The sequence below is a fragment of the Cavia porcellus genome, unplaced genomic scaffold (genome assembly GCF_034190915.1).
Source record: "Cavia porcellus strain 051 isolate PalLab524CR breed Dunkin Hartley unplaced genomic scaffold, mCavPor4.1 scaffold_10, whole genome shotgun sequence".
Lineage (NCBI taxonomy): Eukaryota > Metazoa > Chordata > Mammalia > Rodentia > Caviidae > Cavia > Cavia porcellus.
In genome coordinates, this window is record NW_026947493.1 from 56,096,755 (window position 1) to 56,118,336 (window position 21,582).

The window sequence follows — 21,582 nt, forward strand, 5'->3', positions numbered from 1 at the left end:
AATTCTATAGCATGTTTCTCAGCTATCTGAATATAAAGCAAGGTAGCATGAACACATTTTGTATGTGGAAATGTTGCTTTAATGACAGTATATATAAAATGATGCCTATAACCACTGGTTTATAAACTGGTAGTAAAATAAATATTTTGAGATATTATTTTTTAGACAATGTAAATAAATATGGAATAACCAAAGCAATGAAAGAGGACATTAATTCTCAGTCTTTTCTTCACTTACCTGTCAATATTATTTCCTTGCTTAAGAATAAAAGGAATGAAAAGCAACTATTACTCTAGTCTCTCTTCCTGGGACTTCCCATGCCAGACACAAAAGTCTAGCTTTCAGTGCTCTTTGCCTTGTGGTAGCATCTCCTTGGCAGCCACCTGGCAAGGGACCTGGCTTGTGTACCACAAAGCCTCTGGCCGGCCTTCAAATACGCCCCCAAATGTAGGCTTGCCTTGTGTGCCTGACAGTACTCACATTGCGAAAGGCTCTTGTCTGCAAAGTGTCCAAGTTTTAGATGGGTGTGTGGGGCCCTGTGTGAACACAGGGTAGTGTAGGTTGGCATTCTGTAAATGGATCACACAGGGCCTTTATAGCTCTTTCTCTCTTTGTAACATACCTATGTGGATCTCTGTATGAGGCATGACTTAAAAGTAAGGAGGATCTTTAAATTAAATTTTACGACAGTAAAAGACACGTGGTCCATAATCCCCCTCAAAACACCACCCCGTTTGGAACACACTTATCCCATTGTTCCTGCCATGTTCTGAAACAGTTCTAGAAGTCCTTTTTGTGTCTCTAGTTGCACTGTCCTAAATAACTTCAAAACATTTACCTTTCACTTTGCCTTTAGAACACAGCCAGGAGGTGCACAGTGCCAGATGCAGTAAGAAATGTGGACGAGGTCACACTTATTTTTTAGAGCTTTCCTTCACTGGATAGCTCTCAGCAACAGTATTCACTGTGTGGTTTTTTCATTTTTTTAAAATCACACCTTGTAAAGATGCTCCTGCATACCATATACAGGCAAATCTATGTGCATCTCCTTTGGTGGCACAGAGACAGCTCACCAGCTCTGCAGATCCATAAGAACAGTGGGAGGGGACTTTCTATCTCAGAGTGACTCTGGTCAGGACTTCTGAGTAGATGCCAGTGAACTGGGGTTGGAAATCGCAGAGGTATACCTGGGAAAAGTCCCATTTCCTGACCCCACACCTTCCCCAGGTTCTCGGAAAGAAGCACTTATCCTTGTGTGTCTCCCCCTATACATGCACTCACCCATATGACTTCTGCTGGGAAGGCTTAGCCAGTAGAGCCCTCCACCTCCACCACTGCTTGAGTGATCCCAGACTGAGAAACCAGAAAGTAGGGGAGTCATCTCTCATTAGGACACATTTGAAGACTGATCAGAGGCCATATAACCGACAAGCATATGTTTATACTATATATTTATATTATATGCATATATGTATATATTTCACGTTTGTCACTTGATGCAAAGTTTATGAACAGAAGTATAATTCTGTCAAATGCTTCTGTTTGCTAACTGAATTGTTCTTGAACGAAGTGTTCTTGAGCCAAGGTATTATATATATTTAAATATATATATTTAAAATGGAAAATTTTAGGCAGGTTAAATTTGGTAAAGCTTATCTGAGGAAAACAAAAACATTCCAAGTTCTTGTGTAGCTCCCAAAACCAGAGCAGGTTCTGAGAACGCCAAGCAACAAGGCAATCAGACAATATTTATATGAAAATATCAATGAGGCATAAAAAAACCCAACTTCACTGGCTATTCTCTGGTCAGCAAAGCTGTTGAATAGTTACAGCTTAACTAGGTAATTGTTTATAGCTTATCAGTTAACTGGCTTCAAGGCCTTCTGTAACCAGTCAAAGCTCAGTTACTGGGATTAAGCTCAGTATTGATTTGGTTTGTTGGGCCCAGTACATGTGTGAAGTCCAAACTCAGGTCTCCTACAAAATATGCATATGTCAATATATGCATATGTCCATGTGCACCCACACATACAGCTTTGGTTTCTATATCTACAAATGCGGCCAACTGCAGACCAAAAATATCCAAAGTATTCATAAATATGTACTGAACATATTATACTGCTTTCTGTCATTATTCCATAAACAGTATAGTATGACAAATCCTCACATAACATTTACATTAGGCACTATAAGTAATCTAGACTTAAGGGTACAGGAAGACATACAAGGTTACATGCAAACAGTGCACACTTTTATCTAAGACTTGGACATCCACAGATTTTGATATCTGTGGGCATGGGGACCTAGAACCAAACACATCCCTGCTTCCAAGAAGGACAATATATGTAATGAATAAGCACATGTACATGTGTGCAAACATACATACACACACACTATGACCACTTGAATCTCAGACCTTAACCCTGCAGACAACATATCCAAATTGTGCCCTGACAGTGCCTGTTGTCTCAAGATCTAGGACTCATTCTATGCTGCCATGTGTATGACATTTCAATCATTTCTCTAATGGAAATCAACCACTGGATGACCTAGGTTAGACTTTAGACAAATTCAGAGACATCAGATACCATGCTCACTATCACAGAGGAAGTTAAGGTTCATTTGAAGGCAAATATACATGAATATATGCTTATGTATCCTAACAAGAGTCTTGCAGAAGTCAGTGCTCAGTGAATTATTATGGTTTATAAAACAGTGTGCTAAGAAAAGCTGAAGGTTTCACAATGGACTCTAGTATGCTACATCTTTGCTGGGGGGGGGGACACGTGTGTATACACAAGCCTATATACTACTGTGCTGAGCGAATCAAGAGGATGAATTGTGTCTTTCAAATTCATGTTAACGTTCTAAACCCTAGGATCTCAGTATGATTTAATTTGGAAGTGAGGCTGCCAGAGATAGAATTATTTAAGATTATACAACTAAATAATATTTGAGTGGGTGGGCTCTGATCTAATACGATTGGTGTCCTAACCAAAAGGGGACATTTGGATGCAGAGGTATGCATACGGAAAACCCCAGGTGAACAAGCAAGATTATGTTGCTGGAAGCCAAGGGGATGCTAGAGCTGTGAGACAGGTCTGGAATGAATCTTAGACTACAGTCTTGGATAGAGCATGGCCCTGCCAACGTCTTGATCAGACCGCCAGCTTTCACAGCTGTGGGACAATCAGTATCTGTCATGTAATCTTCCCAGTTTGTGGAGTTTTGTTACGGCAGCCCTGGGACAGTATCACAGAGCCAGCATGTAAGCCAGCATGTAAATCAGCTTTCCTAATACTCAGTTCTGACTTACAGGCACAGAGAGAAGATACAGAAAGCGATTCTCTCTTATATTGAGGCTTATACATAAATCCAGCTGCTGTATACCTTAATTCTATACATTAAAATGGACACTAAAATAACAGGCACATCCACATAATCCATTGTACACTTACAAAGGGATTTCATATTTTTAAACATAGTTTTAAGCAATTGCTTGAAGGACTACTGATTAAAACAACACAGCAGAATTAATGAGAAAATGTAATAATTTTAGTTGTAAGAAAAGTTTTGAAAGGATGTCATAAGAAACTGGACAAACCAAAATTCCTGGTGAATTATTTTACTTTATTAGGACATTTGATATTAAGACTGCTATGTTAGATCATTTCATTTCATTTATTTATTTATTTCATTTATTTTCTTTGATTCCTGTTCTTGGTTAATTTATGCTCTGCCTTGTTTTTGAAAGCTGCTCAATTCACGCTTCAAACTTTGCCTAGTTCTCCTTTGACATTTTCTCAGTCCTCAGTGTATAATGCCATTTGTATCCTATTATTTAGCACTCATGCCTATTTCAGAGTTAGGTTAATGTATTTTGGAGTTAAAGTCAAGCCCTATGATATTTCAGTTAGTGATAAGGAAACTGGTCACAGACCTGCTTTCTTCTGAATGATAAACAAAACCCAGACCACTTTCCACGGCCTTCAGCTCTATGGTGGCTGCCTATTCATTTCACATGCACTACTCGTGCTTTTTCTAAGCCAATAAACTTTGTCCAAAATTCTGTTGCAATACCATCTCCACGCCAGCCATGCCAAAGTGCTTGTCTAATTACGGATCATTTGTGATAACCCTAAATTCTGGTAGAAAGGGACTAGCAACGATAGTTGATGACTGTTTCAGTACATTATTATTTTTTTAAAAGTTTTTTTTCAATTTACTTAATCAAGAATATATTTTTAAACGAGTCTAGGGACTAATCAGCATTATGTATTACCCAAGTTTTTATTTTCTTAGCTGTTCTGATGTACATTCTAACGGGATTTTAAGTGAGACGTGAAATCTGGATCCTTCTCCCGCAGCCCTTTGTCAGGCTATCTGACAAAGCACCACAGCAGTACATCGGATTGACTGAGTAAGGGGGGAATGAAAGGGAAGAAGTCAATCAGAGAGACAAGGGGAAGGAAAGGATTTTTGAACTTTCTGAGACAAACACACGATTTGTATCATAATTGGTAAAAGTCACCAAATACTCCAGAAGGTGACAAATCTACCTTAGCAGGTAAAATAGAAACAGTAAAGGAGCTTCCACATCAACCTGCTAAAGTGGATAAAATGAATATCACCCACAAAACCAGAAAGAAACCAAATAAGCCCTGAGAACAAGAAGCAAGAAACGGAGCAGTACTTCTTCACTGCACAATTATGGTTTTATGTATTTATTTATTTTTTGTCTGCCAGCAACAGGTTGTTGCCATAGTAACTATCATCTAGGTAAGGAGGAGCAAAGGTAAGAAAAACTACATAAAACATTCCTAGAAGGAAGAAACAAGATATGTTGTAGCAAAAACCAACATCAGACCTAAGAAAATGAACATCCAGAGACTTGATCTATACTTTTATTTGGTTTTGTTATTTGTTAGGGTGCGGCAAGGAGAGAGGGTATTGGTCCAAGAGTATGGCCCCTGGAGGAGATAAGGGCATGGAACTATGGGGAACTATGTGCTCCCCAGGTCCATTTTATGTCCTTACATTTTAGTACTCTGGTGATTTTGGCAGGGGTGGTGGCAGTAGTATAGTGCCATGTCTAGAACCTTCTAGACAATACACATACCAAGGAAAGACTTCCTTACTGTACTTCTGCTAATTACAGGTAGTATGCTAAGTAACAATTCTGCCGTTTTCTTTTAGATGGAGAAAGTAGGGATTACATACTGTGACTTAGTGAAATAATTAATATCTATTTTTTTGTATGCCTATACTTCTAAACCAAGTACCATGAAATGCCTTAAGGCTGGCTGGGACCAAATTCTCATTTCCTATTTCTTTGGTGTTTCCATAGCTTGCAGCTTATGATGGAATCCACAGATTTGTTATCGTGAAGGAGGAAATAATTATTACTATTTCTGAAACTAAAGTCTGGGTTTTAATTTTGTAAGCTTGATGCCTTCTCAAGAGGTACATTCTATTCTCATTACTTATGAAGCTCTGCTGCTCAATGACTACTCCATTTTATAAATAAATAACCTGGATAGGCTTTAATAGACTTTGATAACTTCAGTGATGCTTCAAAGATATCTGATGGAAGATTGTGGGAGCAAAAGCCTGCAAGGTCTACATTAAGAGACAGATCTGAGGGGTCACGAGACCTGGCCCGGACTCTACCCTTCCTGCCCGTTTCTAGGACTCAGTGTCTCTCTCAGAAAGAGACCGAGGCATTATTACCCTTTGAAGTTGCTGATGTGAGGTCCGAATGAGATGAGCACGTGAAAAGTTCCTTTACCAACTATAAAACACCAGGCACCTAAAAGCTGAGGTTGGAGACACCGTCCTCACTGGATTTTCAAGTGTTTTTCTCTGTGAACTCTACCTGATCCTCATGTCTGATGACTAAGTAGGCCACAAAAATTTCCGCATGATGATTTTGGCAGAATTTCTTTTTCCTCCTTATCATCTGGAGATACTGATTTGGACGTCATTTCTTCTCTGAGTTCCCTTTCTTTTAACGTTTCATTTGCAGGCCAGGAGACCTGTATCACAGAAACGGGTAGGTGTCTGTACAAGAAATGATCAGGGATAAGGTAAAGACATAGAAAAGGGAAGGTCAGACTGATAACACATCACCAAGGAGTACGAGTTTTCCTCTCCTACCCGCGATCACCTGTCGATCTCTGATTCTGTTAGTTTGCTGAAGTCTGTGGCTCACTAGGGCTGAGTCATGTGTGTTCCACACTCCTCAGCAGAAGCCACACTGGATGGCACTAACCTCAGCACATCTCATGGTGCTGTCTCTCTATTCTTTGCTGATGAGTTCCACCGGGAGCCTGTTGCGGTGGGAGAGGCATAAACACTTCTGATACTCAAAGAAACGAAAACTTCTGGTTTTTCTTTATGTATATATCTTCACCTTTTTCTTGTTTCATTTTTATTTATTCTAAAAGTTTTTTTTTATTAGTCCACATTAGCAATACTAATGATTACATTCATTGTGGGTAGCTGGTACCTGGACATGATATAATTTTTTTACATCCCTTCCCTTCCATCCCTTCAGCCATCCATATCTCCGGGTTCCCTTCTCACTTTCAAAAGATCTATTATTTTCTAAAATGCGTCTCCTTTAAAATGTTGCCCTTTTACTTCTGAGTGTTTTGAACACTCCGTATCATCTCCTTTACCCTTGTACCACTTTTTCCTCTCCTTATCACCTGTTTATCGTATTCAGTTGTTGGTCAACTCTCAGCATTCTTCCTCCTGAAATGTTTGTTACAGCAGATTTCCAGTTTGATATAACACATGCTTATTGAGAAAGTCTAGAGTATAGAAGGATGTATAATAAACAAAAGAAGTTCCTTTCACATCACCCCCATTGCATTCCCTTCCCTGTAGGTAAGCACTGTTACAGAATTGAGTACACTTTAAAAAACTATGGAAAGATGAAAACTAAAGTGTACTTTTTAATTTCACACACAAACACACACACATCTCTCTCTCTCTCATATATATATATATATATATATGGCACTGCATGCAGCAGACTAGTTTGTTTCCCTTTGGTATAGTTTGTTGTTTTCCCTTAGTATAGTTTAGAGAACTTTCTGTGCCTGTATGTAGAGTGATCTGATTCTTTCTGATAATTACAGAGCATATTTCCATGCTGATGCTGATGCCTAAGACTATTTAGATTGTTTTGGCTTTCCTTTGAAAACACCATTTTTATAATGGCTATTTTTGCATGTATTTTTTTTTTGTACCAGGGATCAAACTCACAACCTTGTGCTTGCCAGGCAGGCACTTAGGCTGCTGAGCTAAATCTCTGGCCATGTACGTATGTCTTAGCATATGACTGATATATATTGATGGGATAGATTTCTATACATGGACTCATGGGAGTCAAAGGGTATGCATATTTTTCAATTCATTCTCCATCCTTATTCACCTAAAATCCAGGCTGTATTAAGATATAATATATAATAATAAAAGGGGAATTCTAGACACAGAGGGAGATAAGCATCAAGGGAAGATGGTGTTAAAGACACAGGAGGAATATCCTATAAAGACAGAGGCAGACATGGACACTCACGGGCCCCAGTCAAGGAGCATCTGGGGCTACCAGAAGCAGAAGAGGCAGGTCCTCCCTCTAGAGGTATCAGAGGGTGAAGCTCCTGGCTTGCAAAGACGATACATTTCTATTGTTCCAAGCCACCCAGCCTATGGTAACAGGAAACGAATGCAGTGGGTGAGATACTTCATGTTCTGGCTCTCAGCCCTCAGCATCCCTCTCACTACTTTCCTTTCTTACTGACAACTGACTGCCTTATCTGCTCATGTCCAAATGTCCTAGGGTGCTTCCTATCTCCTTTCATTGAACGCACTAGTTTCTCCCCCTAAATTCCCTCCTTCTATTTCCTAAGCATCACTAATATTCCTCATCACTAACAGTCCCTAAGTCATCTTTAGGAGCTGTTTCTTTTTTTTTGTCTTTTTTGTTTTTATAGGTACCAGGGGATCGAACTCACGACTGCTTCTTGCAAGGCAGGCACTTATGCCGCTGAGCTAAATCCCCAGCCCCTAGGAGCTGTTTCTTATACCCAACCCCCAATCTCCATGCATGACCAACTGTTCCTAGGAGACCCCTCTGTGCGGCACTGAGAGCATTTTGGTCTTGCACTTAACTTGTTTACACACATCTATCCCCAGTTTCCTATGCTGTAAGCTTCTGAAACTAGAGCCCTTTCATATGTCTTGGTAAGTCTCTAAGCCTATAATGTCCAAGTGTGATTCTGCTGGGTAAACAGCATGTAAGTTCCATAAAAATCTAAAAACTTCTGAGCCATTTCTCAGAGATTTTTTTATCCTGTTAAAAATGTCTCATCAAAAGAGGCAGAGTAGGTCAGGGCTAACTGTAGATAACAGATGCATACAATTGGTAATAGCTCAAGAGTACTTTTCTACACCCTGAATTTGTGGTTCTTTTCAGCTTCTTTCTGATGAGATTCATTCTTTTGATCCATCATCCTCAGACACTTCAGACTTTTCCATTAGATACTACAAACTCAGTGCCTACAAACCTCAGTGACCAGTGTGCAGATAAAGCTGCACTGTGGGATGAGAATGGGGCAGCTCTTTTCATTCCCTTCGTTTCAGAGTGGTTCACTGGAGGCAGAAGGCGGACTGATGGATGCTGAAGTCTAGAAAGGTCGGAGATGGGAGTATGGGGTGAGGGGCTGTGGTTGAAGGTTAAGGTGCTTCCTTTTGGTTTATGAAACTGTTCTAAATTGGTTATGTTGATGGTTGCACAACTCTGACTATACCTGTGTAGCATGAATGAGAGTACCACAAAGTTTTTGAAATGAAAGTTTCATTAAGTCCCATTAAGTCCACTCTTTTTGTTGTAGTCAGGGAACAATCAGAATCAGGACATGGAGTTTATAATATTATTTTTATAATGGTCACCAGGAGTTAACACAAGAAAATGCAGGAAACCTATCCGCTACACCAAAGACAGAATATTTAGTCAAGGGCCTAGATCCCACAGCAATGTCTCACATAAGTCCAGATGAAAACCCAGAGCTCATGACAAGGCCTCCCACAAGTGCAACTGGAGGTCTGGAGCCCACAAGAAGGACTCATGCCAGTCTCTTTTATGGATCTGTGCTGGGAAGGCCCAAAGGTCAGCAGTGGAAGCCAGAAAGTCTACGCCAGCGGAGTGAAGAAGCTGTGCTGGTGGGATGAGGGTTCTACTCTGGAGCCAATAAGTCACACTCATAACAAAGACCAGGGCTGTCGTGAAAAGCACCACAACCATCCTCAGCAACATGGAGGCCCCGAGCTCCTCCAATGACAAGCACAGTCGGGGACAAGCCAGGAAGCCAGCATGATGAGTTCACCCTGGAGACCAAGTGGCACGTATCTTCCCCTCTGAAGCTAGGAAGCAATGCTCAATGTGAGGACCAGAGTTTCTCCAGGAGATCCTAACGGCTCAAACAGCAACTCATAGGAGAACCCACAATGCCTCCACTCTCATTCATGCTACACAGGTATAGTCAGAGTTGTGCAACCATAAACACAACCAATTTAGAACAGTTTCATAAATCAAAAGGAAGCACCTTAACCTTCAACCACATTAATGCTTTCCTTCTCCTTCTCCACCTCTCTATTTATGCTGGCAACTTTCCTCCGGTGGATCATCTATGCTCAGTGCCATGCTGATGTAATCCAGCTGGCATTAAGTTGATCACTAGTTCTTAATCCATAACACTGCCACTAAAACAAGTCAACCATCATATGGTCAAAATAAAATAGAACTTCTGCATTTTTCATGTCAGGTCCACCCACCTATTGTCAGCAGCCATCTATTGTCTGGCTGCAGCAGCATAGCTAGACCTCAGAAATTTCCTTTTGTTTTACAATTTCTCTGTCCTTTCTTCTTTCTCTTTGTGCCATTAAAGAGACCCTTGGTTCAATAAACAGAGAGCTGGGAGGGAAGCAGAATATTGGTTGGCCTCACAGCCCTCAGTTTTGGATGATACAATGATAGTTAATAAGGAAACCCTAAAAATTGACCATGTTTTAGGTAGTGGACATGATACCAATTACATGGTATTATGGTTTGTGTCTGGATGTCCCCCCAAAGCCTCATGCAGTCATAGGGGGCAGGCTTCTAGAGTTTGTGACTGATTCATGGCCCAATGCTAGATATCAGCGCTATACACATCCTAGGGTAGCCTGCATACAATATAAAGAACAGAAAGAGTCTTCTCTCATGTTTCTCTCTCTCTCTCTCATGCTTTTTTCTCTGTCTCTCTCAAGCTTCTCTCTCTCTCTCTCTCTCTCTCTCTCTCTCTTTCTCTCTCTCTCTGTCTCTCTCTCTCTCTCTCATGCTTCTCTCTCTCTCTCTCTTCCTCTTGCTGCTTTTTCTGTCTTCTGCTGCCATGAACTGTTGCCCCTGTGCCACACCACCCTGCCTTGGAGCCAGGTGTTTATGAACCAAAGCTTCTGCAAACTGTGAGCTAAATAAACCTTTCCTTCCTTAATTTTGGGCATCGGGGATTTTGTCTCAGCAATGAGGGAAAAGTAACACACGTGGAAAGTGCAATGATTTCTGTGCTAAGTCAAGACAGTAACATCTGTCACTCTGCCAGGCAAAACAATTGTTAAGAGAGTCTTCTGAATAAGTGAGGTGATGATATCTAAAAGCAAGTATGTGGTTACTTACACATTTACTGCTTACAATTACAACTTATTGTGCAATTGCTTGTAACATCTTCACAGTAAAATTTCCAACTTTAAAATGACAGGGAAGGTTGCCAAAAGCTGTGAGCCCACAATTTTTTGTACCACTCTTCCCTAAGAATTACTTAGGTTCCTCAGCAACCAACACCTAAAGCACTCAGCAGCTTTATTTGGTACAAAATAGACTTGTCTCACTGTGTGATAGTATTAAAGATTTGTTGTTTTTCTTCTTAGCAACACTGTCTTTGGGCAAAGATTCAATGTATGGAATAACAAAATCTATGTAAAAGTCATAACTGATTGTTGTCATTATTTGAGGTCCATGTCAACGACCTGATCATTAAGAAATGCACATTATCATCAGTTGGGTGGAGAGAAGCCTTCAAAGTCAACAGGCTCTTGCCCCATGAATGTATCTGGCTGTGACCCTGGGAGCAGGATGAATGCGCACTACGAACCTCTAATGTCTCACAACTAGATCTCTTTTAGAGGCAGTTTTTAATGTAATCACAAAGAAGATTTTTATCATAGAAAGGGAGGAAATAATTTCTCTCTGAAACATGCCTCTGTGTACACCATACAGCCCAGAAATCATAGGCTCTTCACTATTGAAATTAGTGAAGATAATTAGTCATTGAGGTCAACATATAATTCAAAAGCCTATAGTTAAATGCAATTAGACAAAATAAATTAGTGAACTATGCCAACATGTAACAAACTTCTCAAGAGTTCAGTGTGCTAGGATACAATAAAGTGAAAAACAAATCAACCTCTTTCATGCATATTTACAAAGAAATGCTCCAATGTGCCACCGCTGGCAGCTCTCTGGGTAGGAAGTTAGCTCCTTAGCGCCTGTGGTCAGGACTTCCCACTTCTCTAACATGATTCATTAGCCCCAGCCTTTCCTCCACACAATCTCACCTCTCATGCATATATATCTCTGATGGAAGTATTCATGTCTAATATGTTCCTCCCTTTTTCTTCTGATTACTTAGCTCCAAGTTCTGACCATCCTTTTCAGGAAGCCTCTCTCTTCTTTTTCTATACTAAATACCATGCAGTCCATTTGACATCAAATATTATATTACATACCCCACACTGGGGGTGAATTCTTTTTTCCTCACACATTCCAAGGATAGATGCAAACCATCTCTTCATTTACTCCATCTGACTGTTCTAAAGACTGATCTGGAGAAACTACCCTGGGCTCAGCTCCTCCCTTCTCTTCCTGGGGAGTGGGCTGCCAGGGGAATGTGAATTCCCTCTGCTCCTCCAGGCTGTAAAGTGTGGGAAGCCTACAGCAGGTACAGAGGTTTGTGCTTCATTCTGAGGTTCTGTATTAGTAGAGGAAATAAACTCTGCCCTCCAGCTTTGCTTTTTCTAGCAATGGAAGTGATGCATGAGTCTTTTCTATTAACGATTCTATCTTTTCTTAATTTCCCCACCCCCTTCAAACTTGAGAAAGTCACAGGAAAATCATGTCTGTGCCTGTCAAAAGCTCCACTAGCATCCTTATACATAAGGGCACTTTCACTGACTAGATGGCTTTAAAAACTGATGTGAGATCATGTCTCACCTTCCTGCCTGGACAGTGTTTTGGGTCATGACTCATCTGTCTTCATAGCCCAGTGCTTCTAGACAACACGCAATATAAAGTATAGGTAAGCTTGAATGGGTTCCGCATTGACACAGTGTCTAATCAAGGTTATACAAAGATTAAAAATAAAAGAAAATTTAGGACTATAACACTTGTGATTCTGGCTAATGGGAGTGACTTCATTAGTACATTTCTGGTGCAGCTTTTCAGCAGGGAGAGTGTACGATTAATATAAGCAGTATGAAGAGAAAATTAATATATGCCACACACTGTGATCCTGCAGAGTAAATCTAATTGCACATTGAGCAAGAAGAGAGAATAAAAGTTAAGGCACAGACTGACTGATTTTCTTCATCAAATAGCACCAGATTTCATTTCAACAAAACCCAGTCAGTAAATTGACAGTGTACCTAAGAATGAATTTTATCTGACATATATCCTAATCTTTCTGTGGAGTGATGGTGAGCCATTATAAGCCAAGCTTTCATTTATTAAAATTTTAAATCTTCACATTGCATAGGACGACATTGTCCTTGGCTGACTCTCATTCACATGTGCACAGAAAGCTATTCATACACAATGTTACTGAGAAACAATGATTTAGTTGTCTAAATACATATGATTTTGAATATTCACCCATGAAAAACAGAAGCAAATTAAATACTTGAGGAATTACAATGTCTAACTAAATGCAGTGTTTCAAAAATATTATAAGTCAAATAATTTATGAAAATTACTGATTGTCTATTAATTTTATTGTCAGAATACTAGCTTTTAGAAACAAATACATATTTTTTGAATGCTGGCAGGTAGCATATAATGTCATAATGCTAGCAAAGATTTCCTAATCATTTCCCAATTTTCAAAGAAGTAACAAACATTTTTCCTATGATTCTCAGATTTTCTTTCCTTTGACTCTCAGTGCTGCATTAAAACAACAAAGCAAACACTGCCATACCTAGGTACCAGTGAGGAAATTCAGATGTGTGTTCAAGTGGTATTTCTGAGGTGGCAGGGCTGGTTCAGAATGCTGGTTCCAAGCACTGAATCACTGGAAGAGTTAAACAGTTACTGACTTGCTGGGACTGAGGACAGGGGAGGTCCCTGTTTTCCTGGTTTCTCCCTCTCCAGCCATGCTCATGACACAAGGCTGAATTTTCTATCTGCGTATGGCAAATTCTATGTACACGAAGTAGTATTGTTACTTTATATATAGAGAAAACCAAAAATAACTATGCATATTTTTCCTATAAAGCCAGAGAAAATGACCCTAAAATTAATAAAGCTCAATCATTTACTTTATAATTTAAGCATGTGACTCATGACTACTTCTGAAAGCCCTTACCAGAATGATAGTGCTTCAATTAAAACTGAGATTCCAAAGAAAAATGGCCTTTGGCATTTTGCAATGAAGCATATAATCTTTCAAATGAAAGAGAATTTAATCACATAAACTAGTCTATCTCATTCACGCACCAAATGTCAGGATTTATCTAATGAAACAAACTTAGATGTTGATACTCACAGGAGGAGCTATGGGGAAGATCCTCTGTGAAATTCAGTTTAGCATTTTATACATCTAAACTCTACTGAGCTCTACCATTCTAGGACCACCGAAGTTTCTGAGCCACAATTTTAGTATGAGGTTGCCCTGTCATAAGCCTAGTTCTCAGAAAATGCCATAAAGCACTGGAGAGAGAAGAGCTATGTCTAGTTCTCAAATGAAAGGGAGTGGCAGGCACAATGCTTTCTATCTACCTTTGCTCACAGATTCATTCATTGGTAACACTTGGGTTAAGGTAGGCCTCTTTTCAGGGAGGAAAACCAACAGATACACCACCAATCATGCCCGAGTCAATACGCTGGTGAGCTGGCTGCACAAATGTATCCTCCTGCTTCTGCTGAGAACCAGCAAACCTGCGAGGACAATTCCCCTGCAGAACTGAAGCACAGACTCACCACCCTGCACCTCCCTGAGTCATCAATCTTTAGGAATTGAGCAAACAGAGAAGAATGCCAAAGTGCATCTTAGCTGTTACACCTCTCCATTCTTTCCTTCCCTGCAGGAGTGTAACTTACTGTTTGTCTTACAGTTTACTTTTCAAAAGCTGAGTGTGAGTGTGTATGTGCGATAGTGTAAAGGCTCTTAATGAATGCAGCATTATTTCTCACACAGCATGCTTTTCTGGGTCAGTCTATAAGCTGTCTCTGATACTGCCAGAGTGCTGGGATACATAATGTGATGCCAGCCCTATCACAGGCTCGAGTTAAATCTGATCCACAGTGCCTGAAGGCTCTGCTGTCTAATGTAAAATGAGCACTACCACATTAAGAGTCCTTGTTAGATGCGATAAGAGGAAATAGAAAAATGAGAACACACAGAATCCTAATTTATATAAATCACTGTCAGGTACCCTTTACAAACTACTTAAGCTTTCTGAAACCATCAGGCCCCAAACTGCCATATAAATCATAATAAAGGATAGATCTACTTACGCATTTCTCTGTTTGTATTGAGTTAATTAGAAGTCTAAATCTGCCCAACCTTTCCACATCATTTGGCTTTTTGGATATATGCAAAATTTTGGCAAGCTAGATGAAAAAACAGCAGAAGAGGACTAATTTACAAATGGATTTTATTTCTCAAGTTCATCTTGAAGAGTATCATTAACAAAAATGAAAGCCTTGCTCATTAGGATGAGAAATGAAAGTTGCTATGTCTTAAGACCAGCATATCGTAAGTTTTTATAAAGTTATACAACTTTATGGAAAACAGAGACCAACAAATATTAAACTATTATATTTTGAAGTTTCCTTTGATCTTTAATTTTACAAAAATACTTGCCAAGTTGCTATTAGAGTAATACAACTATTTATCACATTCAGTTATGATATCAAAAATTTTTTCAAGTTTTAAAACAGCCTGCATGTGTCATAAAAATTATAGGGTCAGAGATACAGCTCAGTGGTATAAGTGTCTGCCTGGCAAGTGCAAGGTCCTGACTTCAATTCCTGATACCAGAAAAATATACAAACTATTGTGTATTTTTATACCTTTAGAATATACCTTGTTGCAGGAAGTTGTTTCCAAATTTTCATTAAGCACCTAACTGTTGTAAAAGCTTGCACATTTTCTCCACGACATGAAGTCATGATCTTGGTATGATAGAAAATTTTGTATCCCAGAGAAGAGTCACTTATTTATCAAGATTGTGGTGTACTAAAAACTGATAGTCACCTTAAACACCAGCTGAACTGAATCAGTGCTGTGGGGTCCACCTAAGGAAAGTTGCCAGCATTCAAAAAGGAGGCCTGGAGAGGGAGAGTAGCATTGTGGGCTCTCCTGAGTGCTGCTGTTTGCAGCAGCTGGTTGTTTGGGAGCTGTTGGTTCTCCTGGAGGAGCTTGTCATGCTGGCTTCCCTGACATTTGGCTGTCATCATCAGAGCAGCTTAGTACCCTGTCACTGAGAATGGTTGTGGTTCACTTTGGGGGAGCTCTGGTCCTTTGAGCATTGTTTCCTAGCACCAGAGGGAAGATGTGTGCTGCTCAATCTCCTGGAGGTTGTCTTATTGTTGAAGGAGCTTGGGACCTTGTTGTCACTGAGAATGGCTATGGTACTTTTCAGGGGAACCCTGGTCCTTATTTTGAAGGTCACTTCCTGGCTTCAGTGCAGAACCTTTAGCCTACTGGCACAGCTCCTTGATCCCACTGGCATAGACTTTTAGCTTCCACCACTGACTTTTGGGCCTTCCCAGCACAGATCTGTGAAACAGATTTGTATGAGTTATTGTTGTGGGCTCTAGGACTCCAGTTGGACATGTGGGAGGCATTGTAATGGGCTCTAAGTCTTCAGCTGGACTCCTGCAGGACACTGCTGTGGGATCCAGGCCCTTCCCTGGATTCTCTAGGTCTTTAGCATATGGACAGACTTTCTGCACTTTCTTTGTATTTATCTCCTTGGGTGACCATTATAAATAATACTATAAATTATGTGTCCTGTACTGTCTTGTTTTCCTTGCAAACCCCAAACCACAACAAAGATTGAAAATACTTCATTATACTCAACTAACTAGAACACTTGTGAGTGCCAAGGAGGACCAGAAGTGTTGTATAATTAATGAACATGATGCTTCAAATTGTGGCGGTGATGATGATGATGATGATGATAACTACTACCCCTGCAATGTAGTAAGCGTATACTACCTGCCAGGTTTTTAAAGTCCTACTCTTTACAGTGACTTTTAAACATCAGGCATCATTTTTCCCATTGGAGAATGAAGAGGGGTTAAGTGACAGACCAAGGTCTATGGCCTTGAATGACCTTGTTCTTAGGAAAGGATCCCTGGATAGGCCTCTCCATCTACTAAGATCTGCTCATTAAAGACCTGAAATGAATCTCTACGTGAGACTCTGTAGAGAGAAACTCTTTCTGCTACCCTCCAGCTTAGGTGGCACCTAAGGGACACCAGGACAACTGGCAGACAAAACACTGACAGGGTAACAGCAGCTGCCACCATGGTGAGTCATCTAAAAAAAGGACAGTTAGGTGATATTTTAGCTGAGCATCTTTTTCCACTTACTCTTTAAAAGTATTTTAGCTATTTTGACATAGACTGATGGTGAGTGGCATTTTTTTAAAATCAGAGTGTAAAATCATCTTTAATTTGAAAGTAATTGAGCTATATCATTTTTTTTTACGAATCTGATCAAAATATAGCTTCAAAAGTCTACAGATAATTAAAATATCAGGAAGTATTTGGAACAGCTTCTTAATGTATTATATAATCATTAACCAAAGGAAAACATTAATCTTTAAAATCACTGTTCAACATGGAAAACAGTTATTCTTGGGATTATTTTATGTGATCAAATCCAAATCCTTATGTTACACAAAAGCTAATGTCTTTGCTCTGAGGATTAGAATTAATTTACGATCTCTGCTTTTGACTTAAGTGTTGTAAACATCTCTGTTGTTCTTGGAAAACAAAGAAGGGTTCCATGTAAGTTTTCAAATAAAGAAACTGAAATTAAAGTACTATGAAAATATTTGCTGGATAAAACAAATGCCAAGATCAAAGATGCTAAGACCCTGACTAGATATTTATTATCCCACTAATCCTTTTGTATTTCAAAGCTTATTTATTTTTATTAAGTTCTTCTATATTCCTTACCAGTTAGTGTAGTGTAATTTTGAATTCATGAAAGAGAACGCAGAGTTAATTGCATGAGCTTTAGAAAAATATTCAAGTAATACTGTTAAGGATGAAAATGTATTTATTATCTGACCGTGTTCTTTGATAGAGAAAAAAATGATAAAGTTAGAGTTTTACCCCCTCCATAAGGAGGCTCTGATTAAAGAAGTCAGATTTATTTTAAAACACTAACGTTGTCTTGTTTACTTTTTTTCTTGTTGTTGAGACAAAATACCTGATGCCCCAAGTTAGGGAAAGGAAGGCTTATTTCTTACAGGTTGGAGGTTTCAGTTCATACTCAGTTGGCTCCAAGACTGGATGGCATGCATAGGCAGCCACCATTTTCACCCCAGACAGCAAGCACAAAAAGCAAAAAAAAAAAAAAAAAGAAAACACACATCTTCTGCCCTGCCTTTACACTGTATGTTGGCTTTACCCCACCAATCTGAGTGTTAGACAACAAACCAATCACAAATGCTATATTTAACTGCCTCCATGATTGCATGAAGCTTGGGGGAGGGCATGTGAACATAAACTATAACAAATGTTGAATAGTTTTAAAGTGAGAATTCAGTAACTCAGATAGCTGTGTTCTTTGCAATGGATCCAAATACTGCTAGTATAATTTTACAATATTCTGACCTTCTACCATTTCTAAATTATACCTCATGAAGCAGTATCTAAAGCTTAGAAACTCACCCATCTCTCCATGGCATACTTAACAGAGACACACCAGTGGTTATTCTCATTGAATATACTTTATAGCAACTTCTGAAGGACTGTAAGATGACTCCTGGTCTAATACAGGTGGAGCCTGAAAACACCAGAGTGTGGAGTATTACTTAAAAGCCCAGGTTACTATCCACAAAGAGTCTGGGTATTTGGGATAATCAATGAAGGGGTTAGGGATGAGATGTGAAAAAGGTTAGAAGTAGTTGTTTTATGTTGATGCTACTGACTGGGAAAGAAACTCAGAAGGTGGGAAATAAATCCATGAAGACTTCAGTTTAGTAAATATTGATTTTAAGGTAGGTGTGGAGCACAGAGGTAAAAAATTTGATGGGTGGCTAAAATTTAGGAATCAAGATTTCTCTTGAAAGACAAAATACTAAGAAAAAAAAGCAAAGATTTTCTATAAAGGGCCAGGAAGTATTTCAGGCTTAATAGGTCACATGTTCTTTTGTAACAACTTATTTCCAACGCAGCCATAAACAATAGCTGAAGAGTGAGTATACCAGTGTTTCAATAAAACTTTATTTACAAAAGTAGGTGCTATAATGAATTTGGGCTGTAGGTCACAGTTTACCCACCTGTGAAAAAGATGACACACAAAACCCTTGGGATGGATAAGATCACCCAAAAACAAAATATGGAAGGCAAATTTGTATGCCATGAAATTGAAAAACACATAGTTCTAATTTCTAATCATTTCCATAAGGGTATATAACATATACAGCGTGTGCAGTCAGGCAGATGGAAAAATCTGTGGTTCTGTATGAGATGGGGCAAGTTATTTAACCTCTCATGCTTAGCTGCTTTGACTGTAAAATGAGGATAATGATGATTGCAGCTAACTGGGCACAGTGCTGAAGAATATATTAATATTAATATCAGTCTTCAGAATTAGGTACTAATATCACTCCCTTTCATAAGTGAGCATACAGAAGCACAGGGTGCTAAAAAACCCCCAAAAAACAAAGAAACAAAAAAACATGCCAAAGTGACACAGCTACTAAATGGTAGAAAAGATCTGCTTCGAGCCCAGCCCTCAAGCCCTCAATTTTAATCAAATCCACACCTCAGATGGTCGCGATGAGGATTAGTGCAGAGAAGAGGCACACTCATATCACTGTAAGAGGTGTGGAAAGACCCCTGCCTGGCCATCATCATTATAACCCTGAGTATCATTAATAGCCCAGGGAGACCATGATGACTGAGGCTGTCTTGTCTCAGATTCTCATCACTGAGTTTTCATCCACTTTAAAAGGGCCTCTAAATCAATGCTTTATAATTTGTCAGTCTGCCTTTCCCTTTAAGAGGCAGCATAAGAAAAGGAAAAACTAGCAGTTTTCATCACTACCGGCCTGGTATTCTTTGTTTTCAATCCTTAGTTCAAAAACTCTCTATTCCTAATAAGTATAGGTTTGTTCTTTGGCACACACATGAAAGTCCACAAAGGATGGCTTCTTTTCTTTGCACTGCTGCTGTCTAAATCTGCAGTTAAGAATTTGCAGGCCCTATTTGGAGTTCATGGTAGGTTATGTTTTAACAACTATTATCTAACCTCTGAGGCTCAGTGGTTTTGACTGCAAGAATGAGGATAATGATGTTTGCATCATTAAATGTTGTTTAACTGGGAAAATTCCTTGGCAGGAATTAGGACCAGGGAAAAAAGTCCTTCATAAAGATGTCACTGATCAATCAATTCCTATTTATCCACTAAGGTGCAGCTCAAATCTCTCCTCCTCTATAAAGAGATCTCCAGTTCCCTACTGGATCCTTCTAGCTCCAATTCTGTTGGCTTCATGTTTGCTGAATATTTACTATTAAAAGTTTATTTTTCCCCCTCTGCTAGAGACTGAGTTACCTGACTTGGGACTGAAGTTGATTTTACTTTTTTTCTTTACATGTGGAACAGTGTTCAGCAAAGGAATTTGCAGAGGGTAGCAAGAAATGCATTAACTGAAAAAGCAAAATGGGTCTGAGTTAAAAGTAAAAAAATTGAATTTTCATATTTGATTTTACCAGTGAGTCTCTTTCTCTAAACATTTTGAAAAGCTTTACTGTGTTAAATTATTCAAATTTATTTTATTATTAATTGTTGTTAAGATGGAGTTATGGTCAGTTCTTAATTTTTCCAAGAGAAGATTGGTGGGGTGAATCATCCCTGCTCAAGAATTTATATCTTAATAGACGAAGGATATCACGCAGGGAAGAGACAAAGATTAGGTTTTGTAAGGGCAACGGCATTCATAACATTTAAAAATTGGCTTATTTCATTAAGTGTTCCATATTAACTTCTTTTTTTTGAGACAGCATCTTGCTATACAGCACAGCCAGACCTTGACCTTGGATACCCTCCTGCCTCCGGCTCTTGAGCACTCGTATTACAAGTGTGCACCACCATATCTGGCTATTTAACTATTTCTTAGTAACTGTCAGTAATTTTAAGTATAAACTGGCAGAAGGGCTAAATAAATGTTGCTTCTGTTTAATTAAAAAATACTATTACACTGAGTTAAATTATGCCTTGACTATGGTATTGTCAAGGATTAAAACACCAGTGTTTATAGCAGGAAAAAATTAAGAATATCCACTGGATGGAAGACACAACAGGTCCTTGGCCAACTTTTTGAGGGTCCATGGATTACCCGCAATCACAGGTAAAACTTTTCATGTATACATGCATCTTTATACAGTCCAGAATTGTCATTAGATTGTCAAAGAAATCTATTGCCTACTCAAGCTGAATTAGCCCTTGCAGGCCTCCCTCATACACATTTATACTGTTTGAAAAGGCAGAGTATTTTAACTTTTGGAAAGTATAGAAAATTACATTATTAGTACAGAGGAACCGAATAAATGAATATGCTTCTGTACCAGATTACTGGTATTTTATCAAAACTCAACATTGGGTCCATTAATAAAAGGCTAGTTTCTTTCTCATTGTTAACTCAAGGTAACTTGCCCTTACTTAGAATTTTTAAACAGGGTGGCATTTTCGAATCTTTTATCTTTTAATAGGGTGGCATTTTATCTTTTAATAAAGCTCAAATGAGGGGCTGGGGATTTAGCTCAGCGGCATAAATGCCTGCCTTGTAAGTGTGTGGTTGTGAGTTTGATCCCTGGTACCGATAAAAAAGAAAAAGACAAAAACAAACAAACAAACAAACAAACAAACAAATAAAGCTCAAATGAAAGACCAAAATCAATAAATACTCCAAGAGTTAATCACTTCTGAAATATTTAAATATTAATTAGCATACTTTTAAATTAATCTGTATATTTAACTGTAAAAGCCAGAGAGTAGAACAGTACCACAATGTTATTGCTAC

The 21,582-nt window shown here is 39.0% G+C and overlaps 1 protein-coding gene across 7 annotated transcripts in view; it reads right to left on the minus strand.

The window, feature by feature from the left end:
- Nucleotides 1-21,582, minus strand: part of Pag1 (phosphoprotein membrane anchor with glycosphingolipid microdomains 1) — a 131,377-nt gene that overhangs the window by 61,281 nt on the left and 48,514 nt on the right. Inside the window, exon 3 of one of the 7 annotated variants that reach the window (XM_063257495.1) lies at nucleotides 7,586-7,713. The exons of 5 other annotated variants lie outside the window; for them this stretch is intronic. The gene's annotated coding sequence lies outside the window, so the exon portion shown is untranslated. Of the gene's footprint in view, nucleotides 1-7,585; nucleotides 7,714-14,830; nucleotides 14,927-21,582 lie in introns of those variants that run through there. One more of the 7 variants, XM_063257494.1, reaches the window with a different exon arrangement.